The sequence below is a fragment of the Mauremys mutica genome, chromosome 5 (assembly GCF_020497125.1).
Source record: "Mauremys mutica isolate MM-2020 ecotype Southern chromosome 5, ASM2049712v1, whole genome shotgun sequence".
Taxonomy (NCBI): Eukaryota; Metazoa; Chordata; order Testudines; family Geoemydidae; genus Mauremys; species Mauremys mutica.
In genome coordinates this window covers 40,582,082-40,605,177 of record NC_059076.1, presented here as the reverse complement: position 1 = coordinate 40,605,177, position 23,096 = coordinate 40,582,082, and the positions used below count along the sequence as shown (strand labels likewise).

The 23,096-nt window shown below is 41.0% G+C and overlaps 1 protein-coding gene across 5 annotated transcripts in view; it reads left to right on the top strand.

The window, feature by feature from the left end:
• ARSJ (arylsulfatase family member J) overlaps window positions 1-23,096 on the top strand; it is a 47,397-nt gene that overhangs the window by 5,543 nt on the left and 18,758 nt on the right. Inside the window, exon 1 of one of the 5 annotated variants that reach the window (XM_045017921.1) lies at window positions 16,138-16,165. The exons of the other annotated variants lie outside the window; for them this stretch is intronic. The gene's annotated coding sequence lies outside the window, so the exon portion shown is untranslated. Of the gene's footprint in view, window positions 1-16,137; window positions 16,166-23,096 lie in introns of those variants that run through there. 5 annotated transcript variants of the gene reach the window in all.

The following is a 23,096-nucleotide window of genomic DNA, read 5'->3' as shown; positions in this document are numbered from 1 at the left end:
CCAAACCAACCAAACACAGAGGACTTTGGTTTTACCCCACTAGCTAACCATAAGTCACACAAGCAATTCCCTTAGACACTCCAGTTTCCCAGTATCACCACCAGCGCCACTCATTATGGGGATGAATGGTTATGAAAACCAGTACCCCAGTAAAATAAAAAAGGTTCTCCTGATCCCAAAGGACCAAGCCCCAGACCCAGGTCAATATACAAATTACCCACAAATCCTTTAGAATCCTAAGGCTTTTTCATAAAAGGAAAAAGATATAAATGAGAGCTAGAATTGGTTAAATGGAATTAATTACATACAGTAATTGCAAAGTTCTTGGTTCAGGCTTGTAGCAGTGATGGAATAAACTGCAGGTTCAAATCAAGTTTCTGGAGTACATCCACAGCTGAGATGGGTCATTTAGTCCTTTGTTCAGAGCTTCAGTTTGTAGCAAAGTCCCTCCAGAGGCAAGAAGCAGGATTGAAGACAAGATGGAGATGTTTTCAGGGCCTTTTTATATTCTCTGCCCGTGGTAGGACACCTCTTTGTTCTTACTGTGGAAAATCCCAGCAGCAAGATGGAGTCTGGAGTCACATGGGCAAGTCACATGTCCATGCATGACTCAGTTTGCAGGCTGAGCCCATTGTTTACATGTTAGTTTGAATATTCCCAGGAAAGTTCAGATGTGGATTGGCATCTCCCAAAGTCCTTTGTCCATTAAGTGTTTCTTGATTGGACACTTACTGAGAATAGTCTCTTCTCAAGAAGCTGACCTTCACTGAGGCTTCTTAGAATCAAAACACATTGAGATACAAGTACATAGACAATATTCATAACTTTAACTATAAAAATGACACACACATACGGACAATATAATCATAACCAGCAAACTACAACCTTCCCATAGACACCTCACACAGCAACCTTCGTATAATGTTTGCTGCAAATATATAACAGTGATTGCAACAATGATCTACAATGGTTACAGTTCATATTAATAACGTCACAAGTACTATAATTAGAAAAAAGTAATTTATTTATAAGTATAATAGATTCATAAGCTATACGTGGTTTTGGAGGCAAAGGTTTGGTCTGGTCCCTTGAGAGTCTCTTGACATCCATAGGACTTGGAGTTCCCACTAGTCCATTTTGAGGGCCAGAGAGTACTTTGGCAATCAAATGTTGGATAGAATGCCTATGATTCATCTGACGAAGTGGGTATTCACCCACGAAAGCTTATGCTCCAATACGTCTGTTAGTCTATAAGGACTCTTTGTCACTTTTTATGAATCACAGAAACTCTGCACTGAGCTCAATGAGCTTTGCCTTATGGGGGCCAGTGCTTTTGCGGATGACTTCTGCTCAGTGGGTAGAGTGTCTGAAACCAAAGATGTTGAGGTCTCCTTTCTGTGTCCTTGTATGTATCTTTAGGTGATGACTGTAGTGTCTATCTGTATGCATTGAGTAAGGGTTCCTGGAAATAAGGGAGAGAGAGAATTTAAAAAAAAAAAAAGATTAATTTAAAGAATTCCTTTTCTTGTGGTATTCTGTCCCTCTACTGTCCTCTGTTGTTTGTGCAGCCAGTAATGTCCAGTTAATGGACTCCTGAACTCTAAAATGCAATATACTTTAAAGATATCAGGAGTCTATTAGTATCACTTTATTTCTAATGCATCAGAAAAAAAACACAACACATAATGGAGCAAAGCATCGGGTGAACTGGTGCCTGCTTTTCGACCAGAAAGTCTAGTTAAAAAAAGGGGACTTGACAGTGTTCAGTCAGGTTTACTGACTGGACACCCAAAGTCCGGGTACTGCGAGCGGTGGAGGCGCTGGGTCATTGCCCGCTCCAGCCCCTGTTCAGCTGGGGCTGCTTCCTACCTTTCTCGGGCGGCTGCAACTCAGCAGTTTGCCTCCCAGCAGGGCCAGTGAGAGAGTATGTAAAATTGATTTTAGTATAATTTTTGGCTAATCAGCTACCCAGTTTATAGAAATTGTCTTAATTAAAACCCAGTACAGAGAAACAGGGACCTCAGGGGATCTTTGTTTCTCTAAACTAAACTGATGGCCTCACACTCAATATGAATAGTTCAAGAAATAAATTAATATAATACTTGTAAATTGTTGCCCCTTGAAGTTCATATAAAGGTGCCTGAATGATTGAAATCTGATTAAAATTACTTTTGACTTTTCTCTATGACCCATGATGCAATTGTTTAAATATTGAATTTGGGAATTTTCTGTACTTTGTGGCTCATAATAAATGAGTGAACCACTTTTCTAGTTCTAATAGGAGTGTGTAAACTAGTTGTCAGGCAATCACCTATTTATGTATGTAAGTAATTGTATGGTTCTCATCACCATAATATCCACTGGTCAAAAAGGAAGTCACTGGTAGAGCTGTAAAAAGCAACAAAGAGTCCTGTGGCACCTTATAGACTAACAGACGTATTGGAGCATGAGCTTTCGTGGGTGAATACCCACTTCGTCAGGCAGGACTCTTTGTTGCTTTTTACAGATCCAGATTAACACGGCTACCGCTCTGATACTGGTAGAGCTGGGAATCGAATCTAGATTCTAGACTGAGTTGTAGTCCCATGTCTTAAGTACAAAACTGTCCTTTCTTGTTTGAGATGACTGTATCAGATAAACTTTAAATGAAGAAGAGGGATTATAAATTCCTTCAGTATGCTATGGGCATGTAGGCCTACTTTTTTAACCCAAAGGCCAAACACCAATATACAGAAACCACATGGACAAAATTGTACCTGCACAGTTTTATGATCAATACATCTATTTGTGTTAGATGTTCACACAAATAAGAATACACTGTTTTACAAATGGACTTCTGGCCTCTGGTTTGATACATCTGACCCATACTATATATATTTTGATTTATAAACATCAAGTGCCTATTACACATACTGGGCACTTCAAAAGTTTTTTAAAATTCATCAAGCAAACGAACAAAGCACTGCCACAAATCCCATCTCTCACAAATAAAAAGAAAACCCAGCAAATTGGCAAAAATCCTTTTCAGGTCTGACTTCCCCTTCATACTTCAGCCTTCCCCAAATCTTTAGCAAAAGGATGGATGGGCTTGCAGTGTGCCTAGAAGGTCAACAGTTTCAAGCTTCTCTTGTACCAGTATGCACACACAGATGAACATTGTGTACACACAAAGAGGTGCACATGTAAAAGGAAGACCCTTCAAAAATCTGATTCATAAATGTTTATTCCATTCTATCAACATTTATCACAATGGTGAACATTGCGTTAGAGCTCATATTGTGGTACTCACGGGGCTCATAATGATGAACATCTGAAATCTACAGAGGATCCCTAGTTAATTTTATAGGGACTCCTGAAATTTCCAGTGGATGATCCAAGGGGACGATCAGATGTTGAAAAGTGTCAGATTTCTTTCTGCTTGCTATTAAAATTGTCAAGTACTTAGTGCCAGTAAATCTCTCCATTGCATAATAATTGCACCAAATAAATACATAGTTATAATTAAACTATACCAGCAAGCATTTAGCCTGAATTTTTATTTAATTTTGAGAAGATCCTCTGGCATCAGCCCCATTTTTCCTTTCATTTCCATTCTTACGCCAATGTGTGCTGTATAGCAGCTCTCCTCAAGGTGGGCAGGATGTGCAGGTTCCTGAGTCATGCATCTTATTTGTCCCTTATTATCACATCTAATTTATGCATTGGGGGCTTCCCAGAGTTTTGTTTAGAGCCCACAGAGTAGCAGCTGGAGAACTGACAAGATTCTGAACAAAGACAGTGAAGGAGACAAAAATCAGGAAAGACCTATCATATCACTCTTCTGCTCCTGCTGTAGAGGAATTACTAACTGTCATATCTGGTTTATTATCTCATTAATTTTGGCTTAGTGAGTTCCATATCTGAGGCTAGGTCTAAGCTCACATCAGTATAACTACGTCACTTAGGGGTGTGAAAAGACAGTTATGCTGTCCTAACCCCCAGTGTAGACAGCACTATGTCAACAGGAGAACTTCTCCTGTCAACATAGCTACTGCCTCTCACGGAGGTGGATTAACTACACCTGTGGGAGAAGCTTTTTCATTGGCATATTAGCGTTTTTCATTCAAGTGCTACAGTGGCGCTGCTGCAGCGCTGTACATGTAGACAAGCCTTTAATGTCCTGTATAAAAAATTATTGTAATTTGTAACAATTGCAAAGTTACAAATACCTTATTTTGGAAAATAGATTTTTTTGGCCTCAGTGTAAAACCTAGTTTCCTATACATTTAATCTTTTTTAATATCTAAGATAGCCTATATGTGTAAATGTCCCTTAAATGAAGAATGCTTTAATTTCTTCTAACAGCAGGTTTAATTATGCTATTCTTGCTTTTAGTTTATGGCCTACTCTCTGTTGCACAATTTAGTTGGGGCTTTTCAGAGTGTTTTAAAAGGAAAGCTTTTTATCAAACATATGGTGTGTCAGAAACTCCTAGTTGCCTGTGAATTAACTCTTAAAACAGCCAGGCTTGTCCTGGTCATCTGACTCGATTGCTTTTGGTTTGGAAAATGGAAGAGATCAATAGGGCAGGAATTTGGGAAAGAAACATATTGCTGAAAATGGCAACACCTCTATAAGATTACCAGGTGCCCATTCTTAAGATTATCCTCTGCATTTCAGATTTATATATGCTAGCCTTTCCCACCTTTCATGGGTATTCTCCAGGGATGTCCCGACTCTACAAAATAGCATCTAAAATATGCTGTGTTCCACCAGCAGCTGGATTTGGGTTTGAGTTTGTGTGAATTTTATGTGTGTGCCTGGAGAATTCCCTCTTTCATTTGAAGATACAAACCAAACCTTATGCTGACCATACATTTTTTTTCATGATATCCAGGCTCTCCACAATACTATGATGACATGTACTGTTATAAGAAACTGAAAAAATAGACAAAGCTGCACCATTAGCAGAATTGTTGAAATTTCTGGATCTTGGGGAATATTTTCTTATTTTTAAATATTATTCCTCTTCAGAGATTTTCCCAATATTATTAATACATAAATCTTAAGAAGCGTGGTGGTGGGGAAATTAAATAGTTATAAAAAGAAAAATCTATTGTCAAGTCTGGTATAATTTGTACCTTTCCTGATCTGAATTATTGTTGCTATTGTAAACCTTGAAGAGTTTCATGTTGTTCTGTGCTACATGACAGCCTAGAAATGGGGACTATTTTGATTTCTGTGGAGTTCAAAGCCATCATTGAGGTGTGTATGCAAGCAACCCCCTTGGTCACATTTTAGACTAAGGAAAATGGGAAGGTGGACATGCATCTCACTTGCTGGGCTGTCAAGTTGGAAGAAGACTTGATGCATTTTTTTAGGCTGTGGGAGAAGAAGAACTACTGTGTGTAGTATTTGCAGCATAATCTTTTTCATGTGATGCTTTTTGTTATAACAAAAAAATAAGTTTCTTTATAGTTATTGTTTATTTGATTATCTTTCTCTTTAATTTCTGTCAACCAGTGCAGTAACTCAATAAGCAACATCTTATCCTCAGATGTTAAGGCCTGATTCAGCACTAGACTAGTCCATCTTTATGATAGAGTAAATCCAGTTACATTCCGTAAAAGAGAATCCGTCAGTTCTGAATCAGGTACTTGTTGTTTATAATGAGAAAGTAAATTAACATAATAGACAAGTATACAGAAAACTTCCAAACTAGAGGTTCAGCCCAGTTCCATAACCCTGGGGTGTAGAGTCCTAGCTTCTCAAATGCTTTTTCCTCCCTCCATCTGCCTAGCAGCCCTTCCCATGTTGAGAGTGAAGCTGAGCTGGTATTTACTCCTTGTTCGCTGGATGTTGTACTGTGCAACACTACCCTATATCTAGCAATAAACTTTTATTTAACCAAAATTATCTTAATTGTATAGACTGTTAAACTGGACACAGCTGTTATTAGGAGCTGTAAAAATGTGGAAACTGATTTCTGAACCATAAGAGAGAAGGAAGCAGACAGGGATGAATTATTTGGCCAAGGGAGGGAGGCACAAGATTGGAAATTGAGAAGGGGAAAAGAAATCACAAACAAACTGCAAAGAAGTAGTGTGAAGTGAGTGTGGGCCATTGTGCATTCCTGAAAAATTTCAGCTGCACCCCTTACTTGATGCAATTATGCATAGTGTTTGCGTTTTTTCTGAGTGGTAGCCATGTTAGTCTGTATCAGCAAAAAGAACGAGGAGTACTTGTGGCACCTTAGAGAGTAGTTTAGTCACAAGTACAGTAACTCCTCACTTAAAGTCATCCCGGTTAACGTTGTTTCGTTGTTACATTGCTGATCAATTAGGGAACATACTCCTTTAAAGTTGTGTAATGCTCCCTCCTAATTGTCTACTGCTTGCAGGAAGAGCAGCCTGTTGCAGCTAGCTGGTGGGGGCTTGGAACCAGTGTGGACCAGCAGCCCCCTATCAGCTCCCCACTCTCCTAAGTTCCCTGTGCAGCAGCTGCCTGCAGTTCAGCTGTGTCCCTCCCCCACCCGCCATGTGCTTCTCCTGCCCTCTGCCTTGGAGCTGCTCCCCGAGACTCCTGCTTGCTGTGCGGACGGGAGAGAAGGAAGAGGGAGGCTAATGTCAGGGTGTCCCCCTCCCCCCTGCTCCTGCACCCCACTTACCCTGTCTTCCATAGAGCAGGGGAGGAGGGGAGAGGAACGACATACCAGGGCTCAGGATGGAGGGAGCTTGCAGCAGCTGCAGTCTCAGCAAGCTGATCTAATTAACAAGGCAGTGTACTTAAAGGTGAAATGCACATATCTCCCTCCATTCCTGCTGCCTTGTAGTGAGAGAGTTAACCCTTGAGGGCTCAGCCAATTGCTAGTTCATCATTTAGCAGTAAGGGAAATATCCCCCCTCTGACTCCTCCACCTCAACCAAGCTTCACAATCATCATCACTGTGTACCAGTATTTAAATTGTTTGTTTAAAACTTGTACTGTATGTGTATGTGTATATAGATAGATCTAGAGTCTTTTGTTTGGTGAAAAAAAATTCCCTGGAACCTAACCCCCTCATTTACATTAATTCTTATGGGGAAATTGGATTCACTTAACATCGTTTTGCTTAAAATCACATTTTTCAGAAACATAACTACAATGTTAAGTGAGGAGTTACTGTACTCCTTGCTCTTTGTGTTTTTTGTCTTTTATTCTATTTTCATTATGGTGTTATAATAATCCAGAATTCATATGTAGGGGGAAACTAACCTTTCTTTCTGTGTGTAGTGTACATAGAGAAAAGGTTTCCCTTTATTTTATTTTAATTTATATTTCCTGCTTTGATTTGCCCTATTTTTGTCACTGTAAGTAATTCTCTGTGTTCTTACCAGAAGTCTCTTTGTCTTTCTGATGTAATGAAGAATGATTTGACCACGACTCCTCAGCCATCAGTACTGAATATATGTATGTTGTGATGCTACAAACCATGAGATTTGACTGTAATGATTAAGATCATGTGTAATACTGTTTGTCACTCTTTCGGCCCAGTTTGAGTCTTGACTCTCTTTGAGGCTTCACTTTATATCCTTTGGCAGTAATTGGCCCCACTGAAACGGCATATGGCAACTCTTAAGATTTTTGTTTTGACTCTAATTCTTTTTTTGTGTCTGTGTTGCCATCTGGTACAGTTGTCATGTGTCATGAATTAAGCTTCCATTGTAAGAGGAATTATGCTTGAATTTTTTTATCCCTTCTGTCGGATCCTGATATTTTACTGTCTGGTTGAAATGTAGTTTTGGGGGGCCCTGCCTGAATCTAGCCCAAATTCAATTGCTGTAGATTGGCACAAGACTAGGGTGACCAGATGTCCAAATTTTATAGGGACAGTCCCGATTTTTGGGTCTTTTTCTTATATAGGCTCCTATTACCCCCCACCCCCGTCCTGATTTTTCACACTTGCTGTCTGGTCACCCTACACAAGACAGTGGTGGTGAGGCATATGTGATTCCTTAGCTTAGGTATAAATGGGTCAAATCTTTTGGTAATTGATTCAGTAAGGAATATTTGGGGTCACTTTGGATTCCAAGCTTTCTGTGTTCAAGAATGTTTCTGCCACAGAAAAGCTTGGCTTGTGTCCATCAGGAAAACAGCCAAAGTAATGTGTTTTCTGTGACTAATCCCAAGACTCTTCTTATCCATGTTGCTACTACAAGCCAACAGGATTTCTGCAGTGCTCTTTTTGATGGTTTGCCTGCTTTTGATATTAAATGCCACCTTGAAGAGCACCACAATTTGACAACCTGTATTCTTGCTGACAGTGTTGCATTCTCTCAGTTGGCACAGTGTTTGTCAGTGAGTTGAGTTCAAAATTTTGTTTTCACACATACAGCCTTTTCTGTGCTGTTCACTCTGAAAAACAGCTATTTGAAAATGGCCCTTGCTTACTCAACAAACATTTCCTTAAATTAGATCGTCACAGACGTGAACAGAGATGACAAAAAATAAGTTTTGCTACTGTTATCCCAACATAGATAAAAGAGAGTGAATTGGATTCCATTCCTCCTTCTGTGCTAACACAATTAATAAAATGTCAAATGCTCTGAAGACAATGCAGTTGCATCGGTATCACTGAGGACATAACTTGGCCTGCTGAATCGTTATTACTGGTGGTGATATACAAGAAGGAAAGAACCTGGTTTTACTATGATAGCCCAAGGTGAATTTCAGGGTTAACAGTTGGATTATATACAGAGTGTATTGTAGTGGTTAGAGCACAGTACTGAGACCTAAGCACCTTCATTCATCTGTTGACTTGCTATGTGGTCTTGAGTTGATCACCTAACCTGCCTGAGCTTTACTTTACTCATCCATAAAGTATTTGTAATGAAACTTACCATACAGGAGCACTGCAAAGGTAAATTAAGTGCTGCAATAGTAATCTACTTTGAGTTATGTTAGTAAAACTCCCAATCACTGCTTTGAAAATATACTGCATAAAATGTTTAAAGCATTCTAGCAAATATGTATTAGAAATGGAGGGTGGGAGAGTTAACCTCCTTTGATATTTGACTTGTAATTGCAAAGAGAAAATAATAAGAACAGGGAAGAGAAACTAATTTATAAAGGGAAGCTGCCCTTATCCTAAGAGTCCTTGGCACCCAGAAAGAATTCAGGAGCTTCTAAAATGAAGGTATCTGTCTCACTGTAATATGAGAGATGGTTCTCCTGTTGAGCTCACCTTCTCTTCGAACCAGTCTATGCTTCACTGATTTACTACAAGTTCTGGAATCAGTTCTTCTGTTGCTGCCAGCTTGTCTTTGCTATATAGTGAAATCTATTACGCTTTGGTTTGCAACCTGATATGAGTGAGATGTTTTTAGGAAAGCAGATGTTTTATTTGCATCTACAGTATTCTGATTCAAAATGCTCTAAACAATGACAAGGTTTGTTGGACTTGGCTTGTATAGCCAATGTTCCATTAGCAGGAGCTCGTCATTTTATGCAAGGGAACTATTTAAACATCAAATGACTCAGCTTGGCTTTTTTCTGTTGTTGTCTCTGTATCTCTGTTCTTGTTGCTCAGCAAAGTGAACCATTAAGAAAGGAGAGTGATGGGGGGATGTGGCTATATGTATTTTACCTTTAAAATATATTCCATATGAAATATAAACATATCTGTAATGAACCCAATTGCCTGCCTTTCTTACTGCCCAGGAATTTATTTTAAGCTTTAGATCAACCTGTGGGTAAAATATTTTCATATGAAGTTCCTTGTATTGGTAACTCCTTTTAAGCTTCATTTCTTAAGCAAAATATTTTCAGAATAAGGGCCTCAGGGGATGGGGAAGATTGGTTTTTTGGTTTATGGTTGATTAGTTCTCTTCCCCACTCCCCCAAGTCTATGCAGTTCTTGTTTTACAAACAGAGTAACATGTAACCCATCCTCTTAGCTCATGGCATCATAGCCTGGAGAAAACTGATGGCATAGATGCATTCTGACATAACACACTTCAAATGCAATCGTTCTTTTGAATTAATAGTATGCATAGATGGTTTGACAGCACTGATAGTGCGTGTTTTTAAATATCAGTATAGTCTTTAGATGTTAGAAGCAACTCTGTGGTTCAGAGTAAACTTTGTTCATTTCCCAACACATAAAAAAACAAAAAAAACCTCATTTACCTAGGGCCAGTTTCTGATTCACCTTAATGTGGCCATACAACAGAGTGGAGGTGGGGGGGGTATTAGACCTCACCCCCCTTTGAGGCTGCATGAAGGATCCCTGGATCTTGGGTCCAAACATAGTGGGGAAAATGGGTTGCATGCCTGACACTGTTCTTGCTCCCATCCCTATCCTCCCAAGAAAGTGGGGGTGGAAGTGGTAGACAGGGGCATAGAGTGGCCAGAACCATGGCTGGATCCTTGAGCAGAAGGGGTGGGGTTGGGGGTTAGCCCCCCCAGCCAGCCCTTCCATGCTGCCCGGCCCGTGCCGCCTGGGGCTCTGGCAGTGATTTAAAGGGCCCAGGGCTCTGGCTGCTGTGGCGGCAGTGTCGTCCGAGAGCTCTGGGCCCTTTTAAATCGCTGTGTCCCAGGACATCTGCCCCTTTAGCCCTCCTCTGTCAGTGGTCATTGGGGTGGAGGAGCAAAAGGGGCAGCGATGTTAAAGCACTGCCGGGCAGCTCTTTAACGTTGGCTATGTATGGGCCAGTGGCCACTTCTTAGGGGTATGCCGTACCGTCCTGTACCCACCCACTTTCACCTCTGCCTAGGGTGTTCTTTAATGTTAATTCAATATACCCAGCTATTGGGCCAAATTCAGCCATTTGTTAATTTCACTGAAATCATTGGTGTTACTCTAGATTTACGCTGGTGTAGCAGAGCAGAATTCTTAACATTATTATTCAAACTCACTTATATAGTACTGTAAATGTGCCTGGCATTTTACAAGCATCACACAGAAAGATATTCCCTTCCCTAAAGAGGTTAAAATTTAAGGTATGTTATAGTATTTTAGACATTCCATTGAATTTTAATCTAAATTTAACAGTCAATAAAGCTATTGCTTGGAAGATTTGGCCTCATATGGACATGGTTAATTAGCTACAGCAACTTCATACAACTTTTTAAAAAAAAAAAGTCACTATTACTATTACAGAATAAAATTAAAAGGTCATTGTCAAGCCATTTAGCGTTTTAACATACCTTTTAAATTGCTTTATTCACAACAGTGTAGTGTTTATTCTGTTTAATTGTTTGGTTTTGTTAAAACAAAATGTTAAAAGTATCCCAAGTAAATGAGGGCACATTCTATGTCCGTATATAAGTAAAGCAGTGCGAATAAACAAAATAGCAGATGGACGATGTGCATTATTTTGTTTACATATTTGACTTAAAGTATGTCTTTAAAATTTTGTGTGAGAATGATTGTCTTAATCTAATACAAATTTAAAATTAATAAAAGGAAATATATTTTTAAATGCATAATTAACCTTTGGAATACACTGCCAGATATAATTGAGGCCAAGATCTTTGTAGGATTTAATAATAATATCCAGAGTTATATTATATAATAAAATTATAAGGGCTACAACCTCTCATATTTGAGGGCATAAGCCAGCCACTAACTGTTCAATTGAGAATTTCTCTAGTAATTGCATAATTGTCCATAATGACCTGAATTCCCTTTGAAGGGAAAAAATGCAAACATAGGCTTCAACCTGCACTTCAGTGAGATTCCCAAACAGGTAAAAACCAATAATATAGGATGTGTCCTTTAGAATTCTATGTTTTGGGGGCAGGAACTTTGCCTTTTGATTGTTTGGAATGCACCTAGCAGATTGTAGGTGCTACTGCAAAATAAATAATGTCAGTCCAAACAGTTAAAGTTTAGCAAAGTTATAAGCATCTGTAAACAGGATTTTATAATCTTACCGTCTTAATTCAGCCAGGGATTTCATGGATTTATACAATTAAAAGCACAACCTCGTATAGTATTAGATGTGATATAACAGAATATCTTCTCCATTTTATCAACCACCTCTACTCTACAGCAGTATTAATTTGGCCTCATTGGAGGTATTGCAGATAGAATCATAGAATTGTAGGAATGGAAGAGACCTCGCGAGGTCATCTAGTTCAGTCCTCTGTGTGACAGGTTGGATCACAGAAACCCCCCTGGGAGCTGCCAACTGATGTGCCCAGATTACCTCTGCTCCTGTTTTCCCTGCCAGCTCAGGACCCCAGCACCCTGTCTTGCTGAGCCAGACACTCCCGTCTGCTCCAACAAAGACCCAGGCTGTGAATTACTTGCCCCAAAGCTGCAGGTTTACCTGAAAACAGCTCACAGAAGTGTGCTTGTCTTTAGCACTCAGATACCCAACTCCCAATGGGGTCTAAACCCAAATAAATCCGTTTTACCCTGTATAAAGCTTATGCAGGGTAAACTCATAAATTGTTTGCCCTCTATAGCACTGATAGAGAGAGATGCACAGTTGTTTGCTCCCCCAGGTATTAGTACATACTCTGAGTTAATTAATAAGTAAAAAGTGATTTTATTAAATACAGAAAGTAGGATTTAAGTGGTTCCAAGTAGTAACAGACAGAACAAAGTAAGTCACCAAGCAAAATAAAATAAAATGTGCAAATCTATGTCTAATCAAACTGAATACAGATAATCTCACCCTCAGAGCTGCTTCAGTAAGTTTTTTCCTCAGACTGGACACCTTCCAGGCCTGGGCACAATTCTTTCCCCTGGTACAGCTCTTGTTCCAGCTCAGGTGGTAGCTAGAGGATTCTTCATAATGGCTCCTCCTTCCCTTTGTTCTCTTCCACCCCTTTATATATCTTTTGCATAAGGTGGGAATCCTTTTGTCCCTCTCTGACTTCCCACCCCCTCCTTCTCAATGGAAAGACACCAGGTTAAAGATGGATTCCAGTTCAGGTGACATGATCACATGTCACTGCAAGACTTCATTACCCACTTGCCAGCACACAGGTATACAGGAAGACTTACAGGTAAAACACAGCCATTTGCAGACAGTAGTCCTAGTTAATGGGAGTCCCCAAGATTCCAAACCACTGTTAATGGCCCATACTTTACATAATTGCAATAGGCCCTCAGAGTTATATTTCATATTTCTAGTTTCAGATACAAGAGTGGTACATTTATACAAATAGGATGATTACACTCAGTAAATTATAAGCTTTGTAGTGATAACTTACAAGAGACCTTTTGCATGAAGCATATCTCATTTACATGATATTCACTTATTAATTTTTTTATAAAACCATATAGACTGCCCAATGTCACACTCTGCACTCATGGCTAATGACTAATTATTAAAGTCCATTCCTGACAGGTGTTTATCTAACCTGCTCTTAACAATCTCCAGTGATGGAGATTCCATAACCTCCCTGGTCAGTTTGTTCCAGTATTTAACTACCCTGCCAGCTAAGAAGTTTTTCCTAATGTCCAATTTAAACCTCCCTTGCTGCAATTTAAGCCTATTGCTTCTTATCCTATTCTTAGAAGTTAAGGAGAATATTTTTTTCTTCTCCTCCTTGTAATAACCTTTTATGAACTTGAAAACTTATGTCCCCACTGAGTCTTCTCTTCTCTAGACTAAACAAACCCATTTTTTTTCAATCTTCCCTTATAGGTCACATTATCTAGAACTGTAATAATTTTTGTTGCTTTTCTCTGGACTTTCTCCAATTTGTCCACATCTTTCCTGAAATGTGGTGCCCAGAATACTCAGCACGGAGTAGAGCGGAAGAATTACTTCTCGTGTCTTGCTTTCAAAACTCCTGCTAATACATCCCAGAGTGATTTGCTTTTTTTTGCAACAGTGTTACGCTGTTGAATATTTAGCTTGTGATCCACTAAGACCCTCAAATCCCTTTCTGCAGTACTCCTTCCTAGGCAGTCATTTCCCATTTTTGTATGTGTGCAACTGATTGTTCCTTCCTAAGTGGAATACTTTGCATTTGTCCTTATTGAATTTCATCCTATTTACCTCAGGCCATTTGTCCAGTTTGTCCAGATCATTTTGACTTTTAATTCTATCCGCCAAAGCTCTTGCTACTCCTCCCAGCTTGGGATCATCTGCAAACTTTATAAGTATACTCTCTATGCCATTATCAAAATCATTGATGACAATATTGAACAGAACTGATCCATGCAGGATCCTACTTTGGAAGGTCATGCCCTTCCAGCTTGACCGTGAATCATTGTTATGGTATGCTTTTAACAACAAAGGGCCCAACCCTGCAAACCCATTGCTATGTTCCTGGAACTAATTGTATGAGTAAGGAGTAATCATCTGAGGAAGGGTTTGCAGGCTTAGGTTGATAACCACTTGTATATTAAGATCTACGTTCACCAAGCAAAGCAGGAGTTAAAAAAAATGTGGCCTAATTGGCATTACTCTCTAATGTATTTACTTTACATCCTTGATATACATTTCTTGATCTTGATTTTGTATGTGCATCATGAACTTGGCAGAGCAGAGAATCTGACCCAGAGAGAATTACCTGCTTCTTTTTTTAAATAAAGGTATCAACTACACCTCTACTCCACCATAACATGGTCCTCGGGAGCCAAAAAATCTTACCGCGTTATAGGTGAAACCGTGTTATATTGGGTAGGGAAGGCTTCTTGTCCCCTGACCGCCCCCAGGACCTTCTGCCCCTTATCCAAACCCTCGGCCCCAGCCCAGCACCCTTAACACGCTGCTCAGAGCAGTGTGTCGGAGCCATCTCTAGAGGGTTGCGGAGACCGGGACAAATCAGCCTCCCCACTAGTCTCCTCACCGTCTGCCCAGCGCGCCCCCCAGCCCGGCTGCCAATCGCCTCCTCACTCCACCTACCTGCCCACTGCTCTCCTCCCTGCTAGTCTCCTCACCGTCTGTCCGGCACGCCTCCCCTCGTCCGCCCGACTGCCGCTCTCCTGCTCACCATCTTCCCGCCTACCTGCCTCCTCACCCCCTCCTGCCTGCCACTCACCTCCCCATTTGCCTCCTCACCCCGCTTGCCCACCTGCCTCCCACCCTTAACACACCACTCAGGCAGCATGTCGGAGCCATCCCTAGAGCGGTGCGGGGCCTGGGACAAATCAGTGTGTTATGGGCGGCAGAGAGTGTCAGCATGCTGTCTTGTAAGTTCAGACAGCAGCAGGGGGAAACCCCGACATCAGCCCCAGCAGCATTCCACAGTAATGGTTTGCTTTGTCCTGGAGCAGATAAGCATGCCGGTTGTCAGAAACGGAGCTTTGAAAGTAGATAGCTGCATGCCTGCAGCCGAGTTCAAAACAATGACAAGAGTGGCCACTTGCCTTCAAGAGATTATGGGAAGTTTCTGAAGGCCAATCACAGCGCAGTAATGCAACAGGTCATCCACACTGACACCAGGGCATTTCAGTCAGGGCACAGCAAGCTCTATGCCTCTCGTGGAGGTGGATTACCAGGAGCGCTCCAGCTGCAGAGTCCAGGCGCTCTAAGTGCCTTGCTCTAAGTGTGGACACCTCAGGAGTGAGGGTGCCCGGGACTGATTTAATGCGCTCTAACTTGCAAATGTAGCCAAGGCCTTAGGCTCCTCTTTTGAAAGTGTTGCACTTGTTTCCTTTGAGGAGGAGGATTGATAGGTCAGATATAGAGTGATCGCTTTTTGAAAAGTGTTCACCCACAGGTGATTGGGGTATTGTGTAAATTATGGGTCCTTTGGTGTAAAGTAGGTTTCACTAATAAGATTTGAGCCTTTTATGGCACCTTCTAAAACATTTCACAGAGCTTTATAAACATTAATAAACTAAAACTTACAACACGGGGGGGGGGGGAAGGTAAATATGTAGTCTCCCTAGTGCCAGATAGGGTAACTATGGCACAGAAAAACTTGGCCTGGGTCACACAGGAGGTCTGGCAGATCCAAGAACAGAACTCACATTATTGCTTTAACTGCCAGACCATCCTGACGTGGAAAACTGCAGCATGCAGACATAGCTTTGTTTCCTGTAGCCTCCAGAAAATAAACTAATTGCAGGTAACACTAAGCTATCAAACACTGTTTACAAAAGGAGCTGGAAGATGTCTCCATAATTGGAAAGAGTTCTGAAGTGCGAGTTATTGAGTCAGGAGAAATGGAATTTTGGAAGCACATTCCTCAGGGAGTGAGTGGGAGCAGGCATTTCATCTGGTGACAGGACGAGGTACTGTATGAGATACCATATATATACTTTTGTCTTTTATAAAGAATAGAACACTCTTTAGGTGCTTTCTCTTGTTCAGAAAACTGATTTAAAAGGCTTCTTTTCAGAGCTGTTACAGGAAGCTCTGTGGGAGACACCCACTTGTGATCCTCTGCTTTCAAACCAGGTTATCTTTTGTTCTTATTTTCTTTTGCTGTCTCATTAACACTCTTTAGAAATTGCAAGTAGAGTGAGTGCAACTTTGGGGAGAGCTTAAGTATGTCTTTTTTTCTTTTTTTTTTCTTTTTCTCATTCCAAGGGATGATAGCCTAGAAGTATCAGAAAGATATTCTATTATGCTGATATTAGTTACAAAAGCAAGAAATGCAGACAAAAACATATTTTTCATTTTGTTGGCTGCAAGAATTTTGTAATGTTAGTATTGTCAGAATGCCAAAATACCTATATTCAGAAACTGCATAAATGTACCCAGCTGGAGCTCCCCAAGTTGTCATCAACTTTCCTGTCCCTAAAAATGAATTACTGTGACTGTCTGAAAAGTGCTTTTAGCACATTAAGCAGGTCTGGCTATGCGGGAAAAGCACCACCACATCTATCCATTATGATTCTCCTCCTTCAAATAGGCTACTCTGTTTGGAGCAGGTCATCAGGGGTGAAACTCATCTGGAGTGTGGAGAGCCAGTGCAAGATCCCCTGAACCACTTAAGCTTTGCACAACAGCCGAGTGGGTGAACATGGGCAGAGTGGATGCCTGTATATCACCTGTGTGTAGCCAGGGGCGGCTCTAGGATTTCCGCCGCCCCAAGCAGGGCGGCATGCCACAGGGGGCGCTCTGCCGGTCGCCGGTCCCACGGTGCCGGTGGATCTCTCGCAGATGTGCCTGCGGAGGGTCCACTGGTCCCGCGGCTCCGGTGGACCTCCCACAGGCATGCCTGCGGATGCTCCACCTGAGCCGCGGGACCAGCGGCCCCTCCGCAGGCATGCCTGCGGGAGGTCCGCCGGAGCCGCCTGCCGCCCTCCCACGGGACGCCGCCCCAAGCGCGCGCTTGGCACGCTGGGGTCTGGAGCCGGCCCTGTGTGTAGCAAAAAAAGTCCCTGTGCCAACTCTGCATAGGTCATAAAAACGGCCATATTGGTTCAGACCAATGGTCCATCTAGCCCAGTATCCTGTTTTCCGACAGTGGCCAATGCCAGGTGCTTCAGAAGGAATGAACAGAACAGGTAATCATCAAGTGATCCATCCCCTGTCGCCCATTCCCAGCTTATGGCAAACAGAGGCTAGGGACACTTCAGAGCATGGTTTTGCATCCTTACCCATCCTGCCTAATACCCATTGATGAACCTATTCTCCATGAACTTATCTAGTTCTTTTTTGAACCCTGTTATAGTCTTGGCCTTCACAACATCCTCTGGCAAAAGTTCCACAGGACATCATAGGAGACTACCATGGAGATGAGCCACTGGAAAATCCATGTTCATTGTTTATGTTCACAGCACACACACAGAAATTAGATAAAAACATAAATACTGTTTCTGGAAGGTTGCAACATAACCCTACTTTATTTGTTAGAATTCAGAACGATAATGCAGAACGCAAAACCAGAGAGAGAGAGAAATAGGCTGCTCCCTAAGGCAGACACATGACACACCCTCACCATGCTTTAAGCTGGCTCTGCTCCTGTGCTTTGCTACTCTGGCCTTCCGCAGGCTCTTAGGGCAGGTCTACACTATGGGGGAAAATCGATATAAGATACGCAACTTCAGCTACGTGAATAACGTAGCTGAAGTCGAAGTATCTGATATCGAATTACTTACCGTCCTCACGGCGCGGGATCGACGTCCGCGGCTCCCCATGTCGACTCCGCTGGTACCACCGTTCGCGTTGGTGGAGTTACGGAGTCAACATGAGCGCGTTCGGGGATCGATATATCGCGTCTGAGACGCACTATATTGATCCCCGAGAAATCGATTGCTACCCGCCGATACGGCGGGTAGTGAAGATGTACCCTTACAGTGGTACCTTGCAATTCCAACACAGTCCTCAAGACACCACATTTACACTGATTCAGAATCCCTCTGTATCAGGCACAGAGAGGCTGTGTCTATTATTTCACCCCATAAGCTCTTCAAATACAGATGATGTGTAAGTTTACAAGGAGATTTGAATAGTGACAAACCAGTTTTGAGTGAGAGGGGTACAAAGAAGTGTTGGAAACAAGTCAACACTTCAGATTGGAGGTGTATTTAATATCGAGTTCATAAATGAAAAATCATTTTGACCAATTTTTCATACTTTGTTGAAGAATGCTACTCGGCTTCAGGTCATACCAGTGTTTCTGGGTTAGGGATGTTATAAAGGCATCTGGTTGTAACTTCTAGATGTGCCTCTTCAATAAAGGAGGGACTATGATGAGAATGATAGGTGGGGGAAGATGGGAAAAGAGAGCTTTTTAGAACCAGAGAAGAACAGAGCATTTTGTGAAGTTTAGTCAATACGGACCTAATTTACCTGTGCAGTGCTCAGAGACTATGGTGATGAACTTTATCAAACCCTCTGAGATACACACTGCTATTTTTGCACATCATAGGTATTTCATCATTTAAAAAAAAATGAAGAGTGGGAAATGAGAAGTAGGGAAGGAATCGAACAGCCTCAAAACCACTGTTGTGACCAAAAGCTCCAGTCTGCAATGAGAGCTGCATGGACAGATCCACATACCCAGATGCTTTTCACCGCAGAATCAGGTTCTAATGATCAAGGTTCTCACTCCATGTAACAGGGTGGACTGTTGCTCCTGTCTTCTTGCCTTGCAGAAACTGCAAGGACTCCACTGGTTGTGCATTCACAGTGCTATTTATTTGAGTTCCCTCCACCTATACCACTAAAGTCTGTTAAAATATCCTCAGGACCACAGAGGAGCAGGGGTCCTAAGGAGGTCCTTTAACCTTCTAGGTTGATGGGCTAATTGACTCTTTGTCATCCAGCCTGCCAACCTGATTATCTGATTACCTCAGTCATCTTTCTCTGGGGAAACTAATTGGTATCTGAGTGATCAGAGTGAAAGCTCACCTGTTCACTCCTGTACTCTGTTACACATGCTTTTTTACTGTCTCATTTAAGGAGAGATGACCCAAGGTACTTGAGAGGAAAATCTTTCTAGGTTGCTCTAGCTGTTCTCAGTTCTAAGCCTTCCATGAAACATACATAAATACGACATATACAGTGCATCAGCAGCTGTTTTTATGCAAACCATATATTAACACCAGCAAGAGGAGAGTTTATTGTGCTGCAAGCTGAGGCATCAGAATTGGCTGGGTTTTTTGTGTTATGATGGGGGAGGGATTACTGTTTGTGACAATAACGGATAATGAGTCTGCAGTAGCACATGGGGTATAACTGCAAGAAGACAACGGAAATTCATTTAACGGATCAGGGAAATATAGTTCAAAGACTCTTAATTCACAAACATTTATGTTTGGGGTGGGGACTGTGTGACTATGCTGCGTGACTTAGCATAGAACTAAGGAGTCAGCATGAAATGTTTTGACTTGCATAATGCACAACCAAATCCAGCTTATGTATTTCAAGAAGAAATATGTCAGACCACGGCTTTCTTTTTTTAAATTGTCTCAGGATGTACTATATTGCTCAATATAATAATTTAGTGTTCCACTTTATTGTTACTCCCAGGCTTCTTCCTTCTACCCAAACCACAAAGACTGCCAGTGCTGAAAGCTAGTGTGGCACCTGGTATTCTCTCCATTTGATATATTAGATAAGGCAAGTTTTTGATACTGCAATCTGCAGCTACAGAACATTTCCATTCTCCGAGAGTGATTAAAATTCTTTAGGACATTAGACAGTAATATTTTTTTTAAAAAGTACCTTCAAGAAATCATGGGATGGTGAAGTAATTATTTCTCCCATCATGCAGCGTTATCACTCTTAAGTCAATTTTTGAGACTTCCTTCCTTCCTTGCATAAAACCTGTAGAGTGCATAAAAGCATATACAAATACTCTTCTTATTTAATAAGGCAAAATATGGATAAGTTGTTGGGGGCTAAGGCAAACTATTCCCCATTTAAAATTTATCTGGAAGAAGTCAGTAAAAGCAATGTACCAATTCAGTTAGGCCCTAATCTAATGCTCACTGAAGCCAGTGGTAGATGGATCAGGTCCTTATTGCATTTCCTCTCTCTGTCTTAGAGCCCAAGAGTTCCTGTATTTTTCCTTTTTTCTCCTAACCCCTTTCCCATAAGCTTTGTGTTGCAGCAACCATCCTTAAGAGATTACCAATGCTGCTGCTGTATTGGCCAGATGGATTGCTTGCTTCAGAGTGGTACAAGAGTCTTCGTTCTCCCAGAGTCTGAGAGCAGTGTTTCCATGACACTTCTCATTCCTTGCTAGTCAGAAGCTTGAGTTAAAGTCTCAAATATCTTTTGTGGTATCTCATTGTGCTGCTGCTAGACTTTTGGGCCAACCCCATTTTAGCTTATAATATGCTTGTTCAAGCATATTTAAAAAAAATGTAAGCAAATAAAAGCTATGAAGGCTGTGGTGACAATTGTAAGACTCTACTGATGAAAAGTTGAAACTTTAAATATTTAGGAATCTGGCATGCATGCATTAAGAGTATGTTAATATTCTAATTGTATTATATACTGAGTTTTACACTGATGATCAAAAGAGACAGCCATGAAAACCCAGTTCAGTTAGACAACCAAGCTCACAAATTGCAGGAACAGATTCCAAGACTCCTCAGTGATATAAGACTGTGAAAATGTACTCATTTTACAGTATATGTGCCCACGTCTGGTGAGAAACATGGTTAATTGATTCTTCAGCAAATACATGTCTCCTGTTGTCAGATACTATTTGGATGCATGACAAAGACAAATACTTAGCTCATACTGTATGTACTGAGTATATTGACATAGCTAGTTCGGGGCAAGGGATGGTTGATTAATGTAAAAATATAGGGCACCATCTCTAAGTCTGGGAACATAAGTACATAAAAATGTCCATACTGGATCAGACCAATGTTCCATCAAGCCCACTATCCTGTCTTCTGATGGTGGGTAATGCCAGGTGCTTCAAAAGGAGTGAAAGAACAGGGTAATTATTGAGTGATCCATCCCCTGGCAATGAGTTCTAAAGGTGGACTGTGCATTGTGTGAAGAAGTATGACTGTTTTAAACCTGCTACCTATTGATTTAATTGGATGACCCCTAGTTCTTGTGGTGTGCAAAGGGATAAATAACATTTCATTATTCACTTGCTCCATACTGTTCATGATTTTATAGACTTCTATAAAGGGTCTCTGCTTTCATTTTAAAAAATAGCTTCTCGCCCTCATAGACGTCTATCTTACCCCCCCCCCCCCCCCCCCCCCCCCGCAGTATGATTGCTCAGAGCTACAGTATGAAACTGGAGAAAAGGCTGTTGAGAGTCTTTGGGTTAAGTTTAGAGATGAGAGCAACAAGGGTGATGTCTTGGGGTAATATCTTTTATTGGACCAACTTCTGTTGGTAGACAGTACAAGCTTTCAAGCTTCACAGAGCTCTTCCTCAGGTTTGGGGAAGGAAAACAGTGTCTGAGTTTAATACAGATTGGGACAGATTATTATAGATCTCCCACTTTCCATCTCCCAACTCCATTGAAACTTATGATCTCATCCTATATAGCATGCACAGTGGTAAAAAAAAACACACCTCTTTACTAGTAGGAAAGTACAGTAAGAAATTTTCTACCACGATTTATTGCCAGGACCTTGGCTGGTGTACAGCCTCTCTTGGATCTGTTAGCAGGGTTCATCTGTTAAGTGACCTGTGGAAATTATCCTAAAGAGATGGAGAGCTGTTTGGTGAATGAATAAATTCATAAAGAAATGCAAATGATTGAGCAGTAGTCTGCTGTTGTGCTGTTTTATTATCATCTTTATATAATCAAAGATGCGTATCACTTTGGTATGTAAGTGCTGTTGTCACAACTCATCAGTTCCGTGTGTTGCAGCAAGGTCATGATGCAGATTGAGCAATGCCAGCATACTACTATGTGATTAATGTAATGCCTCTCTGCAATACCCTTTGATTCTTTGACTCCTCCCTGTGACTCTCCTGGCTGCTGGGAAGGAAAGGATAATAGTATTTCCTTTATTTTCCTCCTCTTTCCATCATTCTGGGCTGATAAGAGGAGATGGGTCTTTCTTCTCTTTTCCCTCCTCCCCATTCTGGCTGGTGGGGCAGGGAGAGGAGGATTTCCTCTCTTTTCCTCCTTTCCTATCACCTCCCACTGCACTTTGGTGACGGTTGGGAAAATCAAAGAAGGCTCTTCGTGGTTATAATCTGTTTAGCTGTGCCTCAGTCAGTATGGCTATTACTGGTGTGATTGGTGCTGCAGTCAAACACGTAAACACTGCAACTATGTGGCCCTGAAAAGGTATATGTGGCTCTAGAGTCGTAAGTTATTGATTACAGCTTCATCCTTTTTCCTGCTATATTAATCCTTGGGGATTATATAAGGACAACATTTAGATATGTGACTTGCTTGACATTTCTGGGTTTTATATTTTCTGCCTTCTGTTTGTGAAACTTTAAATGCAGGGTTTATTGCTTTTTGGGTTCAGTATAGTTGTCAAATCACTCAAGGAGATATAGTAATTTTTTAGTGTTTTAAAACAAGTCTTTTTCAATGAAAATTTCAATGATTAGTTAAACTGAGATGAAAGAAACTTTAATCTGAAAAAATAATACAGAAGGCTAATTGCAGCTAACATGGACATAGAGTACAAATATTAGAACATGGTAAGGGTTTCTTAACAATCATCATCATGTTATGAGAAATAAGTCTAATAAGCAGTCCTCATCAACTTATAAAAATAATCATTATTTTATTCACTACATAAAAAAATTATTGAAGTACCAGACTGC